This window comes from Euprymna scolopes, chromosome 31, assembly GCF_053919585.1.
Source record: "Euprymna scolopes isolate OS-2025 chromosome 31, ASM5391958v1, whole genome shotgun sequence".
In the NCBI taxonomy this organism is placed as follows: domain Eukaryota; kingdom Metazoa; phylum Mollusca; class Cephalopoda; order Sepiida; family Sepiolidae; genus Euprymna; species Euprymna scolopes.
This window is the reverse complement of record NC_136512.1, coordinates 41,756,639-41,776,931: the sequence shown is the minus strand read 5'-3', so window position 1 is coordinate 41,776,931 and position 20,293 is coordinate 41,756,639. Positions and strand designations below refer to the sequence as shown.

At 31.8% G+C, this 20,293-nt stretch overlaps 1 protein-coding gene across 1 annotated transcript in view; it reads left to right on the top strand.

Annotated features, from left to right (window-relative positions):
• Window positions 1-20,293, top strand: part of LOC145255709 (glutamate receptor 1-like) — a 65,016-nt gene that overhangs the window by 27,586 nt on the left and 17,137 nt on the right. The gene's annotated exons all lie outside the window — the stretch shown is intronic.

Below are 20,293 nucleotides of genomic sequence, written 5' to 3'. Positions count from 1 at the left end.
TTATATTTATATATATATATATATATATATATATATATATATATATATATATATATATATATATATATATATATAGAGAGAGAGAGAGAGAGAGAGAGAGAGAGAGAGAGAAAATAAAAAGGAACGAACCGTATTATGTGTTCATCAACGTTTTGTCTTTATTTCGAGATTTCCTCTGGATGAAATAAAGACGAAACATTGATGAACACATAATACGGTTAGTTCATTTTTATTTTCTCTATTTTGTCAGAATACCATTTATTATTTTTTTATTGAGCACTATTAATAACCTTGTTAAATTCATTAGTTATCACTCTCGAATATTTTTATCCCGGGATATATATATATATATATATATATATATATATATATATATATATATATATATATATATATATATATATATATATATATATATATATATATATATATATATCTCCAGTAATGTGATTGATAATTTAAAATTCAAATTAGAATTAAATTAAACATCCGTTTCATAAGAAGGAACAACAACAAAGTCAATAATTTGTACGATCGTTTCGGGAAACAATGTTTTTATTGTGGTAGACATTAAGTCACGGACAATAATTTTTACATATAGTATTTTTAAAAAAACAAAGTTTCCTCATCAACAAAAGTATTGGGAAGGGTTTTTAATATATGTAAAAGACACCATAAATAAACCTAGCATTAAAAGTAAGGCAGATGTATCTTTTAATTCTTCGCCTTTTGAAATCAATAATTAACGACAAAGCATTCATATGGATGTTAATTGTAGCTTTTCAACTTATGAAATGTTCAATGAAATTTTAAAAATACTATATGTCAAAATTATTGTCCGTGACTTAATGTCTACCACAATAAAAACATTGTTTCCCGAAACGATCGTACAAATTATTGACTTTGTTGTTCCTTCTTATGAAACGGATTTTTAATTTAATTCTAATTTGAATTTTAAATTATCAATCACATTACTGAATATTAAATTAGCTCTAGGATATTTACCTATCGAGCTTATTATATATCTAAATTACAACGAGCACTTTTTCTTTTCCTGTATTTTAATTAAATTAGTAATTTTACTATTGCATTAAAATACACTCTGCTCTTTAGACTACTGTTCTAATCTCCTTTATATATATATATATATATATATATATATATATATATATATATATATATACAAGTGAAAGTGTCTGTCTGTCTGCTTGTGCGTCTTTGTGTCTGTCTGTGTACATTTCCCTACGCAATAACTCTGTCAATTTTCAGTCTACAAACTCGAAATTTGATATACGGGGTACGGAGATTTAAAAAATCTTTGCAATCCTTTTTCGGCCAGAAATTTGTCTGTTAAGGAGTCAAAGTTCAACGATTTGACCTTTGAGAACTCTACCAAACTCCTCCAACAATTTTGGGTATAAACAATTGAAATTTTAGATATAGATTCCTTGGACATAGGCCTAACTTAATAACTTGATTTGAGTCCAAAACAATAAATGTTAAGGGGTCACAATAGGGTTCAAAGTTAAAAAAAAAAATTGACCTCTGCAGTCTCTACCAATTTACTCAGACAATTTCTGGTCTAAACATTTGAAATTTTACATAAAGGGTATTCAGAGATTGGACAAGGTTTTAATCAGTTTGGGTCGAAAATTTGAGCTACCAATATATAAATGTATGTATGTATATTTGTATGTCTGTCTAAAGCTTTCGACAGAGGCGACGGATTTTTACAAGATCAGTATCGTTTTGAAGCTCGACCCTTCACACGACAAATACCGAAAAATTGGCTAAAAACATTAATTTCTTCACCCTCAACTGGACACTTTTCAACAGGGAGGAGCCGCTTTTTTCGCCGCTATTTTCGAAAGTCATCCCCTCTTTTTGATTGTCTAGCCTTAATTTAAACCTACGTCACTTCCAGTTTGGCGGTGGGCGTAACAGCAAAGACGTCCCGTTTTTTCCCCATTCTTTTCCTCCTTCGCGGTACGGGTCTTCCTACTACCACTATTTTTTTTTTTGCTCAACACACACCTCCAAACACCTGGGCAACGCTGGGCACTCACGCTAGTATATATATATATATATATATATATATATATATATATATATATATATATATATATGATATATATATATATATATATATGATATATATATATATATATATATATATATATATATATATATATGAAGAATAAAACAAAACATGTATTGAATACATTTGAAGCCAAAACTGTGCCGCGAAATTTTTTTATGAAATAAACGAGTGTTTATTTTTTAAGAAATATATTTTGGAGTAAAACTCCTTTGTCAATCTTTTTTTTTTCTCTTTTTCTTCGCTATGATCTCGAGTAGAAGAACGTTCGATAAAGAGTCCTCTTGATGTTGTTAACTGCGGGTTTTTATGAAGTTGTATAAGTGACGCGTGGTCACGCGGTTTGAAAATCGGGGTAGTTTTTTTTTTTGTTGATATCCGTTTGAAGCACTGAGTGAAAGTTGAAGAATAAAACAAAACATGTATTGAATACGTTTGAAGCCAAAACTACAACGCGAATTTTTTTTATAAAATAAACGATTGTTTATTTTTTAAGAAATATATTTCGGAGTAAAACTCTTTTGTCAATCTTTTTATTTTTTCTCTTTTTCTTCGCCATGATGTCGAGTGCGCGTTGCATTTTTGGCTTTAAACGTATTCAATACATATTTTGTTTTATTCTTCAAATTTCACTCAGCGCTTCTAATGGATATAAACAAAAAAAAAAAACTACCCAGATTTTCAAACCGTGCGACCACACGTCACCTATCCGACTTCATAAAAACCCAGCAGTTAACAACATCACGTGGACTCTTCATCGAACTTTCTTCCACTCGACATCATGGCAAAGAAAAAGAGAGGAAAAAAAAGATTGACAAAAGAGTTTTACTCTGAAATATATTTCTTAAAAAATAAACACTCGTTAAAAAAATTTCACGTTGAAGTTTTGGCTTCAAACATATTCAATACGTGTTTTGTTTTATTCTTCAAATTTCACTCAGCGCTTCTAACGGATACAAACAAAAAAAAACTACCCATATATATATATATATATATATATATATATATATATATATATATATATATATATATATATATATATATAACCTATAATATGGCTATGTCAACCCACAAAAAAAATTACAAAAAATAATCCAACTACAATACAAAACCAAAATAAAGCATACGCATTAGCCATTAACACCAATAAACACCAACACCATGTCAGAAAACGTAAAAACAGACATAGAGATATCCTGTGGTTTAACCCTCCATACTCTAAGAATATTAAAACAAACATAGACAGAGAATTTTTCAAAATATTAGAAAAGAACTTCAAAGCCCCTACCCCATAAATAGAGTAAAATATTTAACAAAACACTATCAAAATATCTTACTCAACAATGCCAAACTTAAATCAGCAAATAATTAGTAACAACAATAAAAAAATTTTTAAATACAAAATAAAATATACAAGCCATCACAACCTGTAACTGTAGAAACAAAAACACTTGTCCTTTACAGGATACCTGTAACAATAAAAGCGTAGTTTACAGCTGCACAGTAACAAAAATTCCAAATATAAATTCTTATAATAGCAACCAAATTAATCATTCGACACAGACTAACACGAACACACAATTAACAAATAACAACACCTCCATTAACCAATCAAACAATTTAGTACAACTAAACCGCTTGCATAAAAATACCACTATTAATCAAACTAAAAATATCTATTAAAACTCTATTAAACAAAATGCAATATACTTCGGATCTACTTCTGGACCTATAAAACAGAATCTAAACACATAAGTACTCTTTCAAAAAAAAGATCCTTAAGAAACCAAACAACATTAACAAAATATATTTGGCATCTCAACGATATGAATATCGCTTATAACATAAAATGGAAAATATTAGGATCTTTTAAAACATATAAACCCAGTGATAAATTCTGTAATCTTTGTAGATTTAAATCTCTGGGTATATAAAAATTCAATGACAATAAGTCAACATGTTTAATCGAAAAGATGAAATATTATCAGGATGCATTCATAAACGATGGATGAAGTTTTTCAGATTTAAACCGCCATAAAACTATTGATCTGATCATCATTATTGTCTATTATTATTATTATTATTATTATTATTATTATTATTATTATTATTATTATTTTACTTATTTGCTAATATTAATACTATTATTACTATTATTATAATAATTACTATTATCATTTTATCATCACTATTATCATCATTATTATTATTATTATTATCATCATTTTTATATATTATTAATATTATTATATTTTTTATTATCGTAACTATTACCATCACAATAACTAAATAATTTACCCCTAAAATAATTAAAAATATACTAGCTACTAATTTAAATTTAGCTCCCGTAGATCATTAAAAGTTTTTTTTATTTTATTGTTAAAATATTTGCATTTATCCCCCATGGATTTTAAACATTAATGTCCGATCGTAATACGGGTTAACTTTCCAGTAAACCAGCATTTTTAAATTTAAAATAAACTGTAAATAACTATTTCAACCATTCAAGCCTAAAACACGAAAGCATGTACACAAAATTTACTGAACAACTTAAAACAAATTTCCTTATGAATCTCAATAAGGTATTAAAAGAAATTTATTTTTCTAATTTTTCTATTTTAATTTTATCGCAATTTTTTCTCCTAATCTTCTATCTTCACATTATCAACATAAAATTCACAACTTCTTTCTTACGTTTTAGAAATTTTGAGGACCATTCACCTTTCTTACTACAAAATGCTAGTTTTATTTTGGTGTATTAAATCCCCCCTTTTTGTGCTGATGAGATGAATATTCAAATACAATTATTCTCAATTGTAAATAAAATGAATATTGTTTCCGAAACGATCGTACACTTTTATTTATCTTTCCTGTTAAAACTGATTCATAATTTATAATTATTACTCTTTAAAATCAATATATATATAAAAAGATTTTTATGCGTACATAATTTTATAATACTTTTAAAGAACACCGAACGTTGCCATAATTAATTACTGAGGGTTTTTTTAAAACTACAAAAAAAAAAACCCTCAGTAATTAATTATGGCACTACGTTCGGTGTTCTTTATATATATATATATATATATATATATATATATATATATATATATATATATATATATATATATATATATATATTGTGACATAATCCTTAATTTGGATTATGTATTTAAATGAAAATTTAAATATTTAATCTTAGGCTGACGAGAAATGTATCGTTTTTTTTTTGTCGTTTTTATATTTTATCACCGAAACAAAATGGACATGGTTTCCGAGAGAGAGAGAGAGAGAGAGAGAGAGAGAGAGAGAGAGAGAGAGAGAGTAAAGAGAAGAAAGAGGGAGAGGTGAGAAAGACGTGTAGCACACAGGCTAGCAGGTTGGCAAATGACCCGGTCAACGAAACACACTTTATGACCCCTGCTAGTTGCTAAGCAACAAAGAAGTAAAAGAGACGAATAAGAAATGTATAAAGAGGAGAGGGAGAGAGAGAGAGAGAGAGAGAGAGAGAGAGAGAGAGAGAGAGAGAGAGAGAGGAGAAAAAAAAACTTTTTGGTACAAGACAGATCCCACCGAGGCGTCGCGCCGAGTGGAGGTGGAATATTTTCCACCACTCCACCAAACGACAGAGAACAAAGCGATGTCGAGACCTCCCCCTCCATCAACAACGAAAGAAAAGAGATAATGCCTGGGAGAACAAGCCGGCGTCGTCGAAATACAGAATGTTAATTCCATGAATACACTAGACATGATACTCCAAGAATAACCAAAACGTTGGATGGATACTATATAAGAATATCGTATGTTACGAACTGTTGTCCGAAGTGAACAAAATGGCGGTTAAACTCCCCGTAAAAGCGAAAAAAAGAAGAAAATAAAATACTGTAAGTGTATTTATGAACATCTCTCTCTCTCTCTCTCTCTCTCTTTCTCTCTCTCTCTCTCTCATGTATTGAGTCAATGAGTTCCTTTTGCCATGGTATCTGTTGATATTAATGTGTTTTTGTATCGTTACATTTTTCGTCAACATTTGCAGATAGTATATCAAGATATCCCTTCCCCATCTTTATAATTTGTTTTATTTTTATTTTTATTTAATTTCATCCCATCCTCCCTACCACAGTTTATTGTTTTGTAATAAAATTTAACTTTGAAAGTTACCATTGTGTGTCATGTCTTCGTCATTTCATACGCTGTTCGTTCGTCTACTGTAAATTTCCGGGTTTTTCAAAGAGTCTCCCCATACTTTCTATTTAAGCAAGATGTACCGAATCCAGGGCACACGTGTTTTTATGTTCAGTTGTAACTCATGAATGTGTTGTTATTATTTCTGTTTGCATTCGTAAATAAAATTTGTAATAATATATATATATATATATATATATATATATATATATGTATGTATATATATATGAGCAAACAGTTAATAAAATATGTTAAAAAACATTTTGAAATGAATTAAAAACATATTTAATCTGAAAAGGAAACACTAGATAAATGGATAGTTCTTAATCCGCGGAGTTTCGAAGAAATACTCTCCTTCTCATCAGAGGGTAATAATTAGCAAAATGCTGGATCGGATTTTGCATGCAGAAGTATTTGATGATATATATATATATCGTCAAAGAATGAGAGTTCATATAGAAACGTTTTAATTTGAATAAAATAAAATACGCATCAAGTGCGCTTGAAATCCAAATACAACGTAATATTAGGAAAATAAACAAATATTTTAATTGTTTGAAATTTATCACAAATATATTTCAGAGGTATACTCCATCTTCAGCGTGTTGTTTCTTTTTTGCTTTTCTTTTTCCTTGTCATGTTGTAAATTTGGAGAAAGAAGTCTGTTTGTAAAGAGCCGCGCGTTGTTTCTAGCAGTAGTATTTTGAAATGCTTGAACTGTGCGTAGGCAACGCGAGAATAAGGTCAAAGAATGAGAGTTCATATCGAAACGTTGTTTTAATTTGAATAAAATAAAATACGCATCAAGTGCGCTTGAAAGCCAAATACAACGTGATATTAGGAAAAACAACGTTTCTATATGAACTGGCAACATCCTCATATTAAGAACAGCTATTGGAATAGACACCCCATCATGCAGTGGCGGCTCGTGCATGGAGCTGTGGGACTGCAACACCCCCAAGTTATTTCTACACAATATTAATAATAAAATTAAAAATAATATTTTTTATTATTATTATTTTATTTTTTCTATGTGTACATTATAAAATCATTAAGGTTAATGTCGGTATCTCCAAATTCATATAAAAAAAAAAAACCTTGCTTGGAGCTGTGAAATTCACAGTTACAGTTCCTTAATGAAATTCTCTTGTGCGCATGCGTGCTTTAGACAGCCGATAACGACCGCTGGGGAACTGTCGCTTGTCGCAGCTACGCATCTCAGATGCTCGTGAAATTCGGTGTTTGCTTAAAGTGTGCGCCTGTGCTTATAGATATGATAACATTTTGTTATTGAAAAAAAAAAGGAGGCTTTTTTACAAATTTTATTATTATTATCATTATTATTATTATTATTATTATTATTATTAATAATAATAATAATAATAATAATAATAATAAAAAAATGTGCATATAACGTGTTCTTGTACGTAAAATATTAACCTTTTTTGTTGAATACGCACACTTTTAGCGTTGCGATTGTATTCGGTAGCAAACGGAAATATATAATATGCAGAACCTGTTTTTTTTTTTTTTTTTTTTTTTAAGTATTCGGGTATTTAGCAGTGAAGCTAACACGCAACTAAGGGTAAAAATCAAATGTACAATAAATAAATCCTACCATAAAAATAAAAGTTACTTTTCCATCTACCTGGCTTTTTGTTTGTTTTAAATAGTTTTAAATGCTATTTATTTTGCAACAACTAAACTTTACAAAATAAAAAACAAACAAAAAAACTGTTTATATTTTTTCCTAGAAGCAAACAAGCGAAGAAACATTTTATGTTAAAAATACATTTTAGTTAGAAATCTTTTTAACTTGTATGTTTTAGATATTAAAAAATTAGCCTTTATTTGCCTCCAAATAGGACACTTTGAAAAATGTTTTTTTTACACAAGGCTTTTTTTAAATTAAAATGTGTTTGTAAGTAAAGAAACAGTTTTTATAATTATGCATTTTTAAACTTTACATTTAATTTGTTAGTAGATGGGGCAGATAATACGCATTAAAAAAAGTAATTAGAAATCCTTCTGGACTGAGACAATTTTAATTTTTTGTTTTCTTTGGGGAGAAAGCTACATTAAATTCGATGTTTTATAATGCTTATATATGACATCCTTTTTTCTCATAATAAATCTCCACTTTATGTCGATCTTTACCGGCATGGGAAGGTCAGTAAATAGCCAAGTTTGTTTGCTCTTTTTATATAAAAAGCAAGTTGTTAAAAGATTCGTAAATAAAATTTTGTATCTTTAAATATTTTTGTTTGTTTGCTCACTATATAAAAATGTAAACTTTTAATTTAAATTTTATTCACAAATACGTTTTGTTATAAATACATTTTTAAAAATAAATTTTGTAAATAAAACTGTTATTAAATAAAACGCTATTTTCAAATAGTGAACTCCTAAATTAACCCTCGTGGGGAGGTAAGTAAATTTCAAAGTTTTTCTTTTTTGTTTTTATAAAAATAATAAGTTATTAAAAAATTGTAAATAAAATGTATTTTTAAAAATGTTTTTCGTTTGTTTGAAAAAAACAAAACAAAAAAAAAACATTTATTTAATCTGAAAAGTTTAAAAGGAATAAATGTATATATTATTTTTATTATTCTGTAAAGTGTACACAATTTAAAAAAATATTTTTAATAAAAAAGTTTTTGCATATTATCCATTTCTGATTGATTATTTGTCTTTGTTATATATTTGAATATTTATTTGAATGTTTGTTTATTATTTGATTAAATATTTACTTATATATTCGAATTTCTTTTACACGATATTAGAACAATATATAGTCCCCAGGATGCGTTTGTTTAAAAACATACGATCCTTAAACAGTTAGCATAAACGCATACTAGCAATCAAAATACTGAAGACAGGAAATTCCATAAACAGGTTTATTGAAGGTAGAAAAAACTGAAAGAAACAAAACAAAACAAAAAACATTGTTCAGAATACAAAGAGAAAAAGTCCAGGAACGAAAAGTTATAAAAGGGCTGAACGGGAAGCGTAAGCGTAAGGAAATGAACAACACAGCTAGGAATAAGGAGGCCGAACACGTGGATAAAGAAAATAAACAAAGTTCGTAGTTGAAATGAAATAATATAAAAAATAAAATTAAGGTATTAAAAAAGTGTCTTTAAGAAGTGAATAATATAATGTTTCTTACTGGAGATGGCTTAAAACGACTAAGGATAATGAGAGATGAAAAACAAAGCCATGCGGCTAGAAATGCAACTGAGTAGGAGGACAAAACACCGATCAATCTGCCGGTGTCAATTCAGGCGAAACTCTATGAGAAAAATGTCCGGCCAAGGGAGATAACTGTTTAAGGCACAAAACTAAGAGACATAACACAATACGTAAAATTTTTGAAGCAGCAGCACCCCCAATAATCTCAGGCACGAGCCGCCAATGCCATTATGTGAGTGGGAAGAGATTCATTAAAATTTTCATGTCATCATTTAGTCATAATTTTGGACGCTAAAAATAAACATTCAAAAAGTGAAGTTCGTCTCATTTAAGATTCGTTCATTTAGTAATATCATAAATTCGACGCTAAAAACAAACATTTAAAAAGTGAGGTTCGTCTTTTTTTTTAAGATTTGTTCAATTAATGTACTAATTTTGGACGCTAAAAATTCAACATTAAAAATGTGAAGTTCGTTCATTTATTGATGTCAAAATTTTGTGACGCTAAAAATCAACATTAAAACAGTGAAGTTCTTCTCATTCAAGATTCGTTTATGTGAAAATTTTGGACGCTAACAACAAATATAAAAAAAAAATAATGTTCGTCTTGTTTACTGATTCATTCATTTAGCTATGTAATAATTTTGGACAGTAAAAACCGTTAAAAAAATGTTGCGGGGCCGAATGTCGGTGGCAATCGACCCTACAACTAAAATATGACACAGACAAGAAAAAGACGAAAAACAACAATGGCAAAGAAGATATGACAAACGCAGTAGGTACTGTCGTGAACGAATATAAATCTGTTCGGGTTTATTTTCCAAAGAAGCAACTGAATGGTGGTAGGAGGCCTTAGGTTGAGGGTTGGAGTCCAGCTGATGTTTGAACTGGTACAGCTACGAGGTTGTCTCCAGTAGCTACAGGAAAATACGCGCTGACTTGAGATAATGGGCTGCTGGGAATCGAGTGAGTTAACGGCGAGTAGTAGCTGCTGCTGCTACTGGGTTCGGCCGTTGTCGGGGAAGTAGTTTAAACCATTCTGTGTGGACACGACTGCTGCTGCTGAGTTGGGTTGGGTAGCTGACGGGCCCAACCTGGCCATGCGTCGATCTAGCTGCGACTGACCGCTTGTTGAAACAAAACCTGTATTTATACTCATCCAAAAAGCTGCTAGCGGCGCTGGTCTGGTCGTCATTTTCGTTCTTGATTTGTGTTTGTTTTTGTGTTTTAACGTACTGTTTTAGGGAGTCCTCTATTTGAGTTCCATGAGATAATTTTTCCCGTCGAAGGGTCGTCGCTCGTCGGCTGTGGTTTTTACGTTTTGAATCGGAATCCTTTTTTTGAAGGCAGTTTCTTTTGGAATAATACAGTAGTACATGTAGATGATATATTTTGTCTTTTTAAGTATTAGTAAAAGTTTTCTATTTGGTCACAATGTAATTTAGATAAATATAAGACGGTAAACCTGATATGATATAAAGAAATCTGTGATATAATTGTTTAAATGTAACAATCTATAATCCCCCAAAGTAAACACACCAAAAAGAAATAAAGGTTTTGTATTTGATACAAAAAAAAAAAAAAAATTAAAAGAAATCAAAAACATGTGTAACGGTAGGTGTGTCAGAATTTTTGGGAAATTTTTGACACCCTTAGCACAAAACTGCGAATAAAATATACAAAACTCGTAATTTCTTCTTCTTTTTTTTAAGTGGGTTGTTTAATTTCTTTATGAATATACTTCCAAAATAAACTATTAAATTAATATTTCTATTATTTTTTTTATTAAAAAAAAAAGTGTTTACAACGTGCATGCGCGCTCATGCAGCCATTTTTCCTATGTAATGAAATGAATTGAATTTTTCAATTTAAAAGTCCATCAAAATTTTTCTATTGGTTTAATTTTTAAAATATTTTCAGGTTTAATGTGAAATTTTATGCTCTTTCCAATAAACCAAATATAATATTCTAGACAAACGTTTATTATTTTTTTTTAATTTACCCCTCCCCATTTTGAAATGTCTATTAAAAAGAAAATAATTAATTTTCTCACCTAAGATTTATATATCACAAATTGAAGATAAAAGATCAATAAATAAAATGATCTAATTTAAAACAAAAACAAAAAAATAGTTATGTGCAAATTTACCTGTAAATTAAAAAAAAAACACGTTGATTTTTGAAAGTGAAACCTCACATTTTGAGAATATTGTCCTGTAAAAATTGGACGCCTACATCAATTTTTTCTATTTCATTGTGTTTTTTGTTGTTGTTTTTTTTTTTTAGATATTAAAAAAAAACAACCCTTGCATAAAGAAGAAATAAAATATTTTAAATCATGTAACTCTTTAAGAGAATAAAAAGAAATGGAAAATTTGTTAGTGTTTTTTTTATTTTTATTTTTAAAAGTAAACTTTGATGAGTGAAATGTGATCATTTTTCAAATACGATGACCCATAATTGACTAATTTGATTGTTGACGGTAAACACACGTCAGGAATTCAAAGGGGAGATAAGACACATATCACCACTTCAAATGTTTGTTTCTTTATATAGTTACTACCGTTAAATATCTAATGTGTTGTTTTTACATTTTTGAAATAATTAATTATGGCTGTTTTAGGCCTCCGTATTTGTCAACTGGAAGAAAGGGAGGCAACTCAGCTCTGTGAACACCTGTTATTAGATTTTAAAATCGCGGTCTTTTCGGATGCTTGCTTAAAAATTCTTTTATATAAAAAGTACGTGGAATATAAAATATAAATATGGACAAATTCTTAATAATGAAGAATGGACGCAGCCATTGATTAGTAATTTATATAGATTTTTTGGAATTTATACTTATTTATTATATTTGGAGTAAGTTAAAATTCGTTGATTTTTGTTTAAATCTCTATTAAACAAAACCGATTTTTTTAAAATTACATTTTTAAGTAGTTATAAGCTTCGAAAGATAGTGAGTCGAATTATTCAAATTTTTATCACTCATTTTTAATGGCGACATCTGCTAGTAAATCAAAAGTTTTATAAACGAAAAACACAAATAGTAAAACACATGAGCGAACATTTCCTGACATTATGCAAATAAATCTGGGACGAAATTTTGTAAATGTAACAAGGTATCCACCAATAAGTAAACACCCCAAAAATAAAATAAGGTTTTGTATTTGATACAAAAAAGAAGTAAATAAAAAATAAGAAACCAACAAAAACAAATCAAATGTAACGGTTTTATTCAGAAATCGAAAGTTTTAAAAACGAAAAAAAGAAGAAAGAAGCAAAACAGGTGAGCCAACATTTCTAAATAATGAAATTCTACTCTTGTAGGCACCGCCAAAACTGGGGGGGGGGGCAGGTAAGTACTTTTTGACGAACCGTATTTTTAAAAATCTACCAAAAATCAGGTAATTATCCGATCAATACGAAATTTTCAGCGATTATTAAGAGAAGAATGAACTTTATAACAGTGTACTTATTTTTCATAAACGATATATATATATATATATATATATATATATATAAATATATATATATATATATATATATATATATATATATATATATATATATATATATATATATATATATATATATATATTGCTTACAATCCCCCCTTGTTTTGTGGGGGTACAAATACGCTTAAAATAATCATCTGAAACTGAACACAACATATTGTGTTGTTGTAAGGGACAGAATTATAGATTAAAAAAAAATTGTTTGCATACCTTATTTTGACGTCTGAATATCAGAACTTCGATTGTGTTTAATTATCCCGCTTTTGAGTTTTGAAGTGTGAAATTCGGTGAATATGTTAAGTAAAATAATTAATTTAAGTTAAGCAAAATAAAAACAAAAATTTTATATTTATACGAAAAAAGCCATTTGAAAATCTTTGACAAATAAATTAACAATTTTTTTTTAGCGAGCCGAATAATGCATGACCATCATTAAACAGGGCATGCTTTGAAGAATCGATACAAAAAAAAAATTCGATAAATATTGTGCCCTTTGTGTTAAAAATAGCATCATTTTTTCGATCCCGTTTGAAAACGTTTGCCGCCTTTCGACTACGGTGGACCAAACGCGCTGAAATTTTTTTTTTTTAATTCTGCTTTAAATCCCCCCCCCCATTTTGGGGAGCCTGGCCCCCACACACATACACATTAAAAACCAAACTCATACAAATGGTCACCCATCTGGTACTGGCCAGCCTCAGCGTTAATAATACATTGACATTTTCGTCACTGAAAAATAAGTTTTTTTGGCCTGTTTGGTCTTCCATAGTTTGCTTTTTATCAAATATAAACGTAAACATTGTCGATCGAAAGATAAAACCCTGAATTTTATCATAGATAAAATTCAGGGTTTTATCTTTCTGGAAAAAAAAAGTTACTCAGAAATAATGGATTTTAATAAATGTAATTTCGTTTTAAAAAACAACAACAACAACTTGATTTTTCTGCCATTTTTGGCGGTGCCTATCTTCAAGTAGCAATAAAAAGGCATATAAGGAAACGAAAAATACAAGTGTATGTTGTGCTAATTATTTTTTAATGTTTTCTAGTTGGTAAAAATGTAAATGAGGGAAATATAGAACTCTAAAACCGGATATGATGTATAGAAAGCTGCGACGTAATTATTTAAGTTCTAACAATATGTAAATAACAGTAAAGCAAGTAATGGAAAAATGCATGTGTAACTTTACAGTGATTAAATGAGTCATAGCAATCCGTGATGGCATGTGTAAGTTTAAATGGAATAAATGATGTATTAACAATATGTGGAGCTTGAACTGCCGAAGTGGAATAGGGCTGCGTGCGGTATTTATTTTTTGTATGTTTGTGTATATTCCAGAATAAGAGACTGTCATCGTTGCAGCCAGTGACAATAAGTGGACTGTTATGGGCGGAAGAAATCGGTATGAGTGTGCAATCCAGTTAATAGCGGTGTCACCTCAATATAGTTATAATGTTTGTAAAAATACCCGGTCCTGTTTAGGAGTGTGGGAGGACTTTTCAGTCAGAGGGGGGGGAAATATGAGTTACTTTGTCTCCTTGGAAAGAAGATAAGATTTTATCATATCTAATAAATGTGTCTGTAACGGCGTTCATAAGTTACATAAGATGGAGCTAGACGCAATAAATTCGGATGTGGCCTCTGTCTTTGCAAACCTATCGTAATTTGGTCCAGAGGGGAATTTCTGCAAGCAAGTTATATCTATCTATCTATCTATCTATAAAAGTGAAAGTGTGTGTGTGTGTGTGTGTGTGTGTGTGTGTGTGTGTGTGTGTGTGTGTGTACATTTCCATACGCAATAATTTTGTCAATTTTAAGTCTACAGACTCGAAATTTGATATACAGGGTACTGAGATTTGGGAAAATCGATGTGACTGGATTTCGGCCAGAAATTTGGCGATTAAGGGATCAAAGTTCAACGATTTGACCTTTGAGAACTCTACCGAACTCCTCCGACAATTTTAGGTCTAAACACTTGAAATTTTAGATATAGGTTCCTTGGACATGGATCTAACTTAATAACTTAATTTGAACCCAAAACAATAAATTTTAAGGGGTCATAATAGGGGTCAAAGTTAAAAAGAAATTGACCGCTTTTTTTTTTTTTTTGCTCAGCATACACCTACAAACACCAGGGCAATGCCGGGCACCCATGCTAGTATATCTATAAAAGTGAATGTGTCTGTGTGTCTGTCTGACAGTCTGTCTGTGGGTCTGTGTACATTTCTCTACGCAATAACTCTGTCAATTTTTAGTCTACAGACTCTAAATTTGATATACAGGGTACTGAGATTTGGGAAAATCGATGTGATTGGTTTTCGGCCAGAAATTTCGCTATTAAGGGGTCAAAGTTCAACGATTTGACCTTTCAGAACTCTTCCGAACTCCTCCGACAATTTTTGGTCTACACACTTGAAATTTTAAATATAGGTTCCTTGGATATGGATCTAACTTAATAACTTGATTTGAGCCCAAAACAATAAATATTAAGGGGTCATAATAGAGGTCAAAGTTTAAAAAAATTGACCGTTTTTTGGGTTTTTTTTTTTGCTCTGCATATACCTCCAAACATGGATCTAACTTAATAACTTAATTTGAGCCCCAAACTATAAATGTTATGGAGTCATAATAGAGGGCAAATTTAAAAAAAAAAATGCCCTCTGCGGTCTCTACCAAATTACTCAGACAATTTCTGGTCTAAATATTTGAAATTTTACATAAAGGGTATTCAGAGATAGTGCAAGCTTTTTCATCGGTTTGGGTCGAAAATTTTTAGTTACCAATATATAAATGTACGTATGTATGTCTGTATATATGTATGTATGTATGTTTGCATGTCTGCCTAAAACTTTTGACAGAGGCAATGGATTTTACCAAGATCAATGTCGTTTTGAAGTCGACCTTTTAGACGACAAATATCGAAAAATTGGCTAAAAACATTAATATCTTCACCTTAAACTGGGAACTTTTCTACAGGGGGGGGGGTCGCTTTTTTCGCCGATATTTTTGAAAGTCATCCTCTCCTTTAGATTGTCTAGCCTTAATTTAAAAAAATGTCACTTCCAGTTTGGCGGTGGTCGTAACAGCATAGACGTCAGGTTTTTCCCGTTCTTTTCCTCCTTCGCAGTACGGGTTCGAGCTTGCCTTACTACTACCACTTTTTTTTTTGCTCAACAGACACATCCAAACACCCGAGCAACGCCGGGCTGAAATGCCAGTACATAATAATAATAATAATAATAATAATAATAATAGATAGATAGATAGATAGATTTTTTTTTTAATTACATTTTCACTCAAAACAAGGCACATTGCCACTTTGGTGTACTATCAGAGACAACAACTACTGGGTACTATGTTGGGATTTGGGCAGTAAGATGTCGGGTCATGTTACACTTGAACTTCTGCATGTCAGTACAGTTGAGGAAGCAGTGGCCTGGAATGGAATTCCAGAGTTTAGCGGTTCTGGGGAAGAAACTACTGGAGTAGACAGATCTTTTACATCTAGTGATCTCTACTATGTGGGGGTGGGATTTAGCTGCCTGTCGGGTTTGTCGAGGATGTCTACGTCGTGGGGGCACAAGTGATTGCAGTTCATCAGAGCATTCACCATTAAAATACTTGTAGAACAGGCAGAGGGATGCAACATCACGTCGATGGGACAGAGGCTGAAGCTTAGATGCCAGTTCAGGGCCTATCAGATTTGCGATTCTCTTTTGAACCTTGTCTAGGAGCGAGAGACTAGTAGCAGATGCACCAGCCCAAATGTGACAGCAATACTCCATACATGGGCGAATGGTGGCCTTATAGAGGTACAGGGTACTTTCAGGTGTTAGTAATTTCTAGCACGGTAGAGAGAGCCCACCTTCTTTGCAGCGGCCCTGGCCACGCTTTCAATGTAATTGTTCCAACTTATGTTTCCTGTGAACGTTAGGCCAAGCAGTTTGAAAGATGTACTCTCAGATAAAGAGTCATTGGCCATTGCTATTGGTGGCAGAGAAGGTTTCTTGTAATTATTGAGGGAAACCAGTTTAGTCTTGGCAGCATTGAATGTGACCATCCATTTTTGTCCCCATTCCACTACAGATTGGAGGTCATCCTCTAGTGTTTTTGCCATTTCTTTAGATATATGTTCATTTGTTTTCCTATCATGCCTGTTATAGAATGTGGTGTCATCAGCATATATACCCATCTCAGAGGCAATTTTGTCAGGGAGATCATTAATGAATATTAGAAACAATAGAGGTCCAAGGATAGACCCCTGAGGCATTCCCGCATTTATATCATATTGTTTAGATGTACGAGCGTCGAGGACAACCTGGATTTTTCTCTTATCTAAGAAGGATTTAATTATGTTAAGTATTCTACCAGTGATACTGTATGATCTAATTTTCCTGAGGAGACCCTCATGCCACACCCTGTCAAAAGCCTTAGATATATCTAGAGCTACCGCTCTGCTCTCCCCCGCTTTGTCCAGTGAATGGTATATACGTTCAGAGATTACAGTGAGGATGTCTGCTGTGGAACGGGCTTGTCTAAATCCATATTGTTTGTCAGTCAGAAGTTTAGCATCTGTAAGGTGATGGACTAGAGCATGGTTAATTAAGGTCTCAAATATTTTGTCGAAAAGTGGGAGGAGGCTAATGGGGCGATAATTAGTTCTTTCAGCAGAATTCTTGAATACTGGTACCACAGAAGCAGTTTTCCAACAGTCCGGAAAGCAAGATTCATTAAGGCATTTGCTGTAGAGTTTGGAGAGAACTGGAGCTACTTCGGCTGAGCACTTTTTTAATAGCACAGCTGGGATGAGATCGGGTCCACATGCTTTTGAAGTGTCAAGGTTTTTTATGATAGCATGCACCTGAGCAGGGGTGATTTTTAAATCGTCTAGCGTGGCGTCTGTCTGCAAAGGAAAGTCAGGCAGGGGGTTGTTGGAAGGGTCCAGTGTGGAGTTTGAGGCAAACCGACTGGCAAGCATGTTAGCCTTGTCGATTTCTGAGCAAACAACCTCATGATTGTTGGTTAGTGGGGAAGATATAGATATAGATAGAATAGAAGAAGAGAGAGTAGAGTAGAATAGAAGATGAAAGATTTTTTTTTCTTTTTACACAGTCATCACCACATTATCAAGGCCAAGAGGCCACTCAAGGATAAGGGTTAAAGAGTGTACAGTAGAAATTGGACAATATAGTAATCATTAGTAATGAAAATTTGGTAAATTTGTTAACTTATATGGAATGGCTAATCAAGAACTTATTTACGTTAGACTTGAAGACAACCATATTGTAGTCAACCGGAAAGCAGGAAAACAGAAGACAATTCCACAGGCGTGCAGTTCTAAGAAAGAAGCTTTGTTCATGGAATCTACGTTTAGGTTTAGGCACAGATAAAGAGTGGGGGGAAATATTGATAGTGTTTTCAGCTAGACGAGTGTTTCTTGTGAAAGTTTGGCGAGGGGGGGGCACAGATTGAAGCTCAATCGAACACTTTCCATGAAAATAACTATACATCAGAGACAAACTCGCAACATCTTTTCTGTAAGATAGAGAAAAGGACATCTCCTACGAGGCTACGAAGTCTATTTTGAACTCTATCAAAACAGGACAAGTCCTTTCTAGCAGCTCCTGCCCAGATGTGGCAACAGTATTCCATCCTTGGACGTACCTGGCTCTTATATAGATAGAGAATTGCATCAGCAGTGAGATATCTACTGGATCGATAGAAAGATCCGACCATTTTTCCAGCGGCCTTGGCAACAGATTTGATGTACGTATTCCATTTAAGATCAGGAGTAATGTTAAAACCCAGAAGCTTGTCAAAACTTGAGGCCTCCTGAAGATGTGAGCCATTCATTTCAATTGATGCCAGATGTGGATCAGAATGTTGATGATGTAAAGAGAGAAACTTGGTTTTAGATGGATTAAAAGTAACCAGCCACTCCTTTCCCCATTGTACCACTGCTCAAGATCAGAGGAGAGAGAATCGGAGAGAACTTGGTCATTTGCTGTCTTAGATGTGCTACCATAAATGGTCGTGTCATCAGCATAAATGTCTACAAATGATGTAAGGATGTGATTTGGAAGATCATTAATGTAGATCAGGAAAAGAGTTGGGCCCAAGATGGACCCCTGAGGGACACCAGCATTAATACTGTGAGCTTCTGATTTTTGCCCCTCAACTACTACTCTTATGATGAATAAAAGTCATATATAACTGTATATCATCAGAACAATGATAATGTCATTTTTACAACGTTTCAGTTGATGTAACCTCCATTAGGTTCATCTTGTCGAACTCAGGAATGTTTTTGTCAAACTCGGAACTCAGATGGAATTTCGAACAGAAACCTTTATTTACTTTATAGGGTAGCATGCTCTTGTTCTGTTAGCCATAACTGGATAGAGGTCCTAAGTAATTTGCAATTGTATTGTTCGGTCGTCCACACTGAGAATATCACTTTTATAATTGATTTTTCTAAGTACTTTAATCATTGTACCATGGGCCCAGTTTTAGTACGAATTTTAAGAACCTTAAACCTAGTTTATTTCTAGCTGTAAGGGTCACTATTTATTACTAATTATCATTATATATATATATATATATATATATATATATATATATATATATATATATATTAGACTGACGGAAGATTCTTGAGGAATTTTTAATTTTGATTTCAAATGATGTATTTTCAAATAAGTTTTCGTTATAATACCTTTACTTTATATATCAGTTTAAAGAGTATCTTTATCTAATCGTTTAAACTACGATCGTTTTAAAACAAGCATGTCTTCTTTTCAGAATGTTGAATACAAGATGGAAAATAAAGCAAATTCGCACAATTTTCTCATTGCAATTCAAGCTAGGCTGAAAAGCTACTGAAACAACTTGCGATGTCAACGAAGCATTTCGTCCAGGAATCACTACTGAATGCAAAGCACAATGGTGGTTTAAGAAATTTTGTGGCGGTGACAAGAGTCTTGAAGATGATGAGCGTAGTGGTTTGCCATTGGATGTTGACAACGATCAATTAAGAGCCTTAGTTGAAGCCAATCCATGCACAACTGTTCGAGAACTCGCTTCTGAATTAGATGTAATGTATACGACGATTTCCAACCACTTGAGAGAGATTGGAGAGACAAAAAAACTTGATAAATTGGTGTCTCATGAAATGAACTACAACCAAGAGCAATGCTGTTATGAAGGATCATCTTCCCTTTTTTATGCAACAAGAACGACCGGGTTGTGACTTGCAATGAAAAGTGGGTTTCTTTGTTCAACACAGTGGTTATATGCTAACGA